Below are 6,348 nucleotides of genomic sequence, written 5' to 3'. Positions count from 1 at the left end.
GACAGAGACAGCTAACAATACATCCCATCCTACCACTACCATCCAGTACTGAACCTATTTCTGTCAACTACAGTCCTGTAGTGAAACTGTGTTCTTTTTAAGTGCTGCTAGGCTAAAATATCTGGTATTATGGAAGACTAGGCGTGGAACTAATTACAACTACAAGTACAAAAAGATCAGTTTCTATTTGAATGTGATAGACTACAAAGAAATTTAAAGAACTTGGACCGACTATCAACATGTAAAACATTCTCATTTGCCAAGATGCACCCATATCCCAAATTCTTCTGAATTCCAATTCTTTCCCCACGTGAAAGCATTTTGCTGTTAAAGAAATCACCTTAGGATGCTGCACTTTTTTTTTAAGATTCTAAGGCTGAAATCTATTTTGGTATGATTTAACCATTGTTTGTTTTATTGCTATAAACAACTTATCTTGTTCTTTCTTTCTGCAATATTTTTTTCTCATTTTCGTATTACACTGTTAGGCATATACCAAACAATTTTAGTATTTATGACATGCTAAATGTCTTATTTAACTGGGATCCAAGCACCATATATTTCTCTGGTTTTGTGACTCCATTTGTTGGTCCCTCTGGTGCTAGATATGATAGCTGAATTTTTACTAGAATTTGTCCCAATGGCTTGGCTCACCCAAGCTCTGGAGTAGGTATTGGTTCCACTTGTATCACTTTTCTTTGTGATTTTTTGCCAAACCAGATATATATATATATATATATGTCCAAGGAAAACAACACCAGAACTCAGTAGGAGTGTGCTGTAAACAATACAAAGTGTCAAAAATCCAACAAACAGCACATAAAACACGGCCAGGGCCAGCTGGTAATTTCAACATATTTTCAGCGTATGAGTCAAATGGCAAACAAAACAGCAAATGAAACACAACCTGATGTTTTCAGCATAAGTGTTAAATGCTCAAAAGGCAGCACATGGAACACAGCCTAATAGCGTCTCAGCATTTCAGATACAGAGCACCACCAAATAGCTTGTAATCCTCCAAATCATACTCCAAGACAAACTGTTTAAAATGACCATGCATTCATTTAGGATACAAAAAGTAAAAACTAGTAAAAATCCATCATGGATCTGAAGAAGGGTTGTTGAAGTGACCTGAAAGCGCTTATCCCTTGACATTTTACTAGTTTTACTAGTTTTTACTTTTATATATATATATATATATATATGTGTGTGTGTGTGTGTGTGTGTGTGTGTGTGTGTGTGTGTGTGTGTGTGTGTGTGTGTGTGTGTGTGTGTGAGAATGCATATATATATAGATAGATATAAATATAGATAAGTATGTGTGTGAACGTATATATATATATATATATATATATATATATATATATATATATATATATATATATATATTCCGCGGTGGTGGTGCTGCGGTAGCGTTGTCACCTCACAGTAAGACGCTGTACGATTCAATTCTCAGCTAGAGCGTCTTCTGCGTGGAGACATGCATGAATGGGCATACCTTCGTTGAAGGTTGTGTGTCAGGGCTGGTAACTCGGCACGTAAAAATCAACTACCAATCATTAGCAGACCGGAGTTCAGCTGTGGCGACCCCTAACCGGGAAAAGCTGAAAGATACAACATATATATATATATATATATATATATATATATATATATATAAGTGGCATGTATTGCTAATAAACATACATATATAGGTACATGTGCATTGAAAAATATAATGTAGCTGACATTTAGAGTTAATTTTTAAACTATCTTAATGTCTGGGCTGACTTTGCCCAACATAAAATATAGATCTGACAGACTTTCTAATATAAAAGTTTCTTGCAGCTTACAAACAACATAAAATGTCTTTGATTATTATACCCCACTCACTCCTGTGTTTTCTGTCATTCTATCAAAACTTCTCTGTTCTCAGGCATACCCAACTTCAGACCGATTGCCATACTCTCTCCACTCTCAAAAATCTTAGAGAAATGCATTCACAAGCAGGTAATGCATTACCTTCACCAGGAAAACCTTCTCACACCCACACAGCATGGTTTCCATCCCAAGCATAGTACAACTACTGCACTCATATCATTCATCAACATAGTCTCCCTAGCTCATGATAACAATAAACTTGTCTCATGCCTATTCCTTGACCTTTCTAAAGCCTTTGACACTGTCTCACACCTACTCCTTCTAGATAAACTCATTAAATTACATTTCTCTCCCCCTACTATCTCCTGGTTCTCCAGCTATCTCTCTACCCGCCAGCAATCAGTTAAATGGCTCTCTGCACTATCCTCCCCTCTCACTGTACAAATGGGAGTCCCCCAAGGGTCTATACTTGGACCACTACTCTTTAATATTTTCACCAACTTGCTCTACTCCTCTTGTCCCCAGTCATCTCTTGTGCAATATGCTGATGACTCAACTGTTATAATCATTGCTGACAACCCAACTGACCTCCACTCAACTACTCAGGCATCCTTCCACACCATTGAGACTTGGCTTAGTGATAACAAACTAATACTTTTAATCCAAAAAAAACTAAGCTCCTACTCTTCCTCCCTAAAAACATCACCACACTCAAAAGTACATTTACCATCTTATCCTGCAACAACACTATCATCTCAGCTGAATCTAGTACTAAATTGCTAGGTGTTACAATAAATGATCAGCTTAAGTGTGATCTCCATATTACTAACTCGGTAAAAACAATTCATCAGAAACTTGGACAGCTTTTCCGTAGCAAGAAATACTTAACTAATACTGCCCAAATAACGCTCTCCCAGGCTTTTATTACTCCCAACACTCCTGTACAGCTGCCACATATTCACTAACCTAAATTCTACACTTACTTCCAAGCTTGAAACTACCTATAAAACAAATTGAACACACTGGCTCCAGTATAAAAAATCTTGCACATATAAAAAGTTCATTGAAACTGAAGCGACACTTTGATGTAATATTGAAAAGGTTGATTCACTAGTCCGTAGCAAATACTTTTAAAAAGATAAAAACTTTATTTACCAAGTGAAGTTAAGCACTTTTCATCCCACTAATTGTGGGACTTCTTCAGACAAACAGAACTAACACTGTTATTAAATTTAAATACTGTTGTTGGCGCCAAATTACAAGCGCCATTACTAGGTAACTGACAACAAATATCTAACAAGTAGGATGGTATAAACAATGTGTCATTGTGACGATCATCTAAATTTATAATATTGTACACAAATAAACCCTAATTGCTTTCTATACTAAATAATACAATAATACAGTAAATTAAAATGATGCCGTTGTTACCATTAATATATACATCTTAGAACTAGATAGGTGCAATTCAAACCGTCCGTCTAAGTCTGTTTTACCACTTAAACATTGTTTAGTAAGTGATAATATGTCAAAGTATACATTTAACAATCACAGTATTCTAATCTGAAAAGGATAACCTAACAAATGCATGGGAGAAATGTAAAATTATATACCAAACCGATCACAAGTGTTACAGTTAATCGCACACCATGGATCGCTGCTATTAAGCACACATATCCACAAGTTGTATATACTAATAATTTACATATGCTTAATTTTTATTAGTATTAATACCTTGAAATATGCAAATGTTCTATGAGTATAACCTACTAGAAAAATATATATGAATGCACTGATGATTCCTTGGAATTTTTCTCAGTTAATTATGTCAAAATATGTACACTTAGAACAAAAAAAATATACAGTTTGGTTCATCGTACAGTGAACCTGTACGGTGAATCATCTATATTAAAATACTAACCAAAATAGTGTGCCTGTTAATACCAGAAATGTACAACTGTCCCCTCTATATTATGAACTAATGTAACTTAGAAACCTCCCTGAAATAGCCGTCTAAACCTGATTGTGTAATAATGTATTAACGTTGCAAACTCTTTAACTTCAATATGGAGTACAAGGATATTGTTTCATTCAATCCGGGGGGGGGGGGGGTGTTAGCAAAACAACGTATCTGCCAATGTAACTCTAACACTTCCAAGAGTACTTGGTGAGGTCCTTCACGACTGTCTGATGTTATAGTGTCAACAGCTCTAAATAAGAAAGTATGATTAGTGTTTTCAACAACATGTTTAGCCAATGCATTGTCTGTTTTATTTTTCTTGATAGCATATAAGTGCTCGTATACCCGCTCTCTTAACTTCCTGTCAGTCTTCCCAAAGTAGAATGCAGGACATAGTTGACACTGAGCAAGGTAAACTACTCCTGATGATGAACAATTAAATTTGTGTTTTAGATGGTAGGTGACTTTCCTGATGTTAAAACTATCTCCTGTACTCATATAGGAACAGTATTTACACATGTTACAATGGAACATACCTGTTTGCCATGACAATGTACTAATATTACTTTGTACAATTTGTTTAAGATTTCTCCCTTTTCTCCATGTTATTTTTGGTTTTGACGGGAGTTTTTTACTAATAACATTGTCATTCGTAATAATGTTCCAATTTTTATTCATAATCAAAGTAATAATGTCACTGTCTGAACTAAAAGGAGTAATAAAAGCTAGTTTTACTGATGAAGAATCCATAGTACAGACAATGGATGGCTGTTGAATGGTGCCACCAAGAATAGGTTGGTATGTACCTATCTCTCTTTTAATGGTTACCTCCTGTATCAAATCATCTACAAGTTGTTTAGGATAACCTCTGCTCATAAACATAGTTCCTAACAGTTTACATTCTTTATAAAAATCTTCATTCCTAGAGACCATTCGAGCTGCTCATACTAATTGGCCTTTTATCACCTATTTTTTCTGATAAAAAGGGTGGCTACTACTGTAATGTAAAAAACGTATTAGAATACGTTTCTTTCCTGTGTATATTAGCATAAAAGACCTTGTTGTTCAGATCTTTACATAACTCTACATCCAAGTAGTTTATTCTACTGTTACTGTAAGTGGATGTGAAGGCTAGAAATCAGAACTAGAATTAAAAAGTGAGACTAGTTCAGTTGCTGAAGTTTCATCACCTTCTAATAAGATGAAGATGTCGTCCAAAAATCGTGTGTAGTATTTAATTTTTTTCATGATGTTAATATTTTTACTTGACAGTTCTTGTTCCCAATAGGCCATAACCAGGTTCGCAAAACTGGCCCCATATGGCGACCCCATGGCTATGCCTATTTTTTGCAAGTAAATATTATTATCAAAGGTAAAAAAATTGTAGGACAAGACAATATCTAACATCTCCTCTATCAGTTTCACTTCAGCTTGTGGGGCACCATGTTTCCTTAAGATAAAACTTACATATTCTATGCCTTCAGTATGTGGTATGCAGGTATATAGGTCTTTTACATCTATTGTTAAAAAGTTAAGTGCATCACTAAACTCAAAATTATTAATATGATGTAAAAATGACCATGAATCCTTACATATAGCTCTTTCTTTGGATACATATTTTTTCAAAATGATGTCTATCATTTTAGCACAAGGGTACGTCATGCTGTTACGTGCATCAACTAATGGTCTCATAGGTGGATTAATCAGAGATTTATGTATCTTGGGTATACCAAAGAGAATAGGTATTCTAGGTGTGAGTATAGTTAAATAATTTAAGGTGGTCAAATCGATCCTTCCCTCAGTGAAAAAGTCATTGAATGAGGATTTTATAGTGTGATACGCTCGGTTTAGTTCATTCTTAGATGATAATTGGTATGCTGCATTATCCAATGTGTATAACATTTTCTCAACATACTGTTGTTGAGTCATAATCACCAAACCACCACCTTTATCAGGTTGTAGAAATCTGACACCTGTTTCTCTTAATAACTGTAAAGATCTCCTTTCAGTATTAATAATGTTAGAACTCACAGTATTCTGCACTTTAAAATGTAACATGTTCTAAAATCGTTCTCACACATTTGTTCAAAAAAAGTCAATACAGGGTGTGGGAGTGATATAAATGTACTAGAAATATGCAGATTGTCCATTTCTGTATTCTCACTACTGAAATACATACTCAAATTCAGTTTCCTTAGAAATAATTTGAGGTCAATAATAGTTGTAACCAAGTTAGCTCAGTTGGTTGGCACAAAAGTATTACCACAAGCTAATAACTCGATAACATCAAGTTCTATGTTAACTGAAGTAAAATTAAAAATTTTAAAGTCTTTTGTGGAATTGTAAAGTATAGTTAATTGGTTGGTGCCATCAACACTTACCTCCCCCTCCTCCCTCGGGTGTTGAAATTGTTCCTGTTCGCATAGTTGTTGCCATAATGAGATGTTTTCCTTAAATTGTAATGCGAGGCCCCCATCTGAAAATTTGATGATCTTTGGGGGGTCCCTGTTTGAGACAAAACATTAGGG

This window comes from Protopterus annectens, chromosome 5.part0, assembly GCF_019279795.1.
Source record: "Protopterus annectens isolate FY-2018-M chromosome 5.part0, PAN1.0, whole genome shotgun sequence".
In the NCBI taxonomy this organism is placed as follows: Eukaryota; Metazoa; Chordata; order Ceratodontiformes; family Protopteridae; genus Protopterus; species Protopterus annectens.
Note: the sequence above shows the minus strand (reverse complement) of the source record.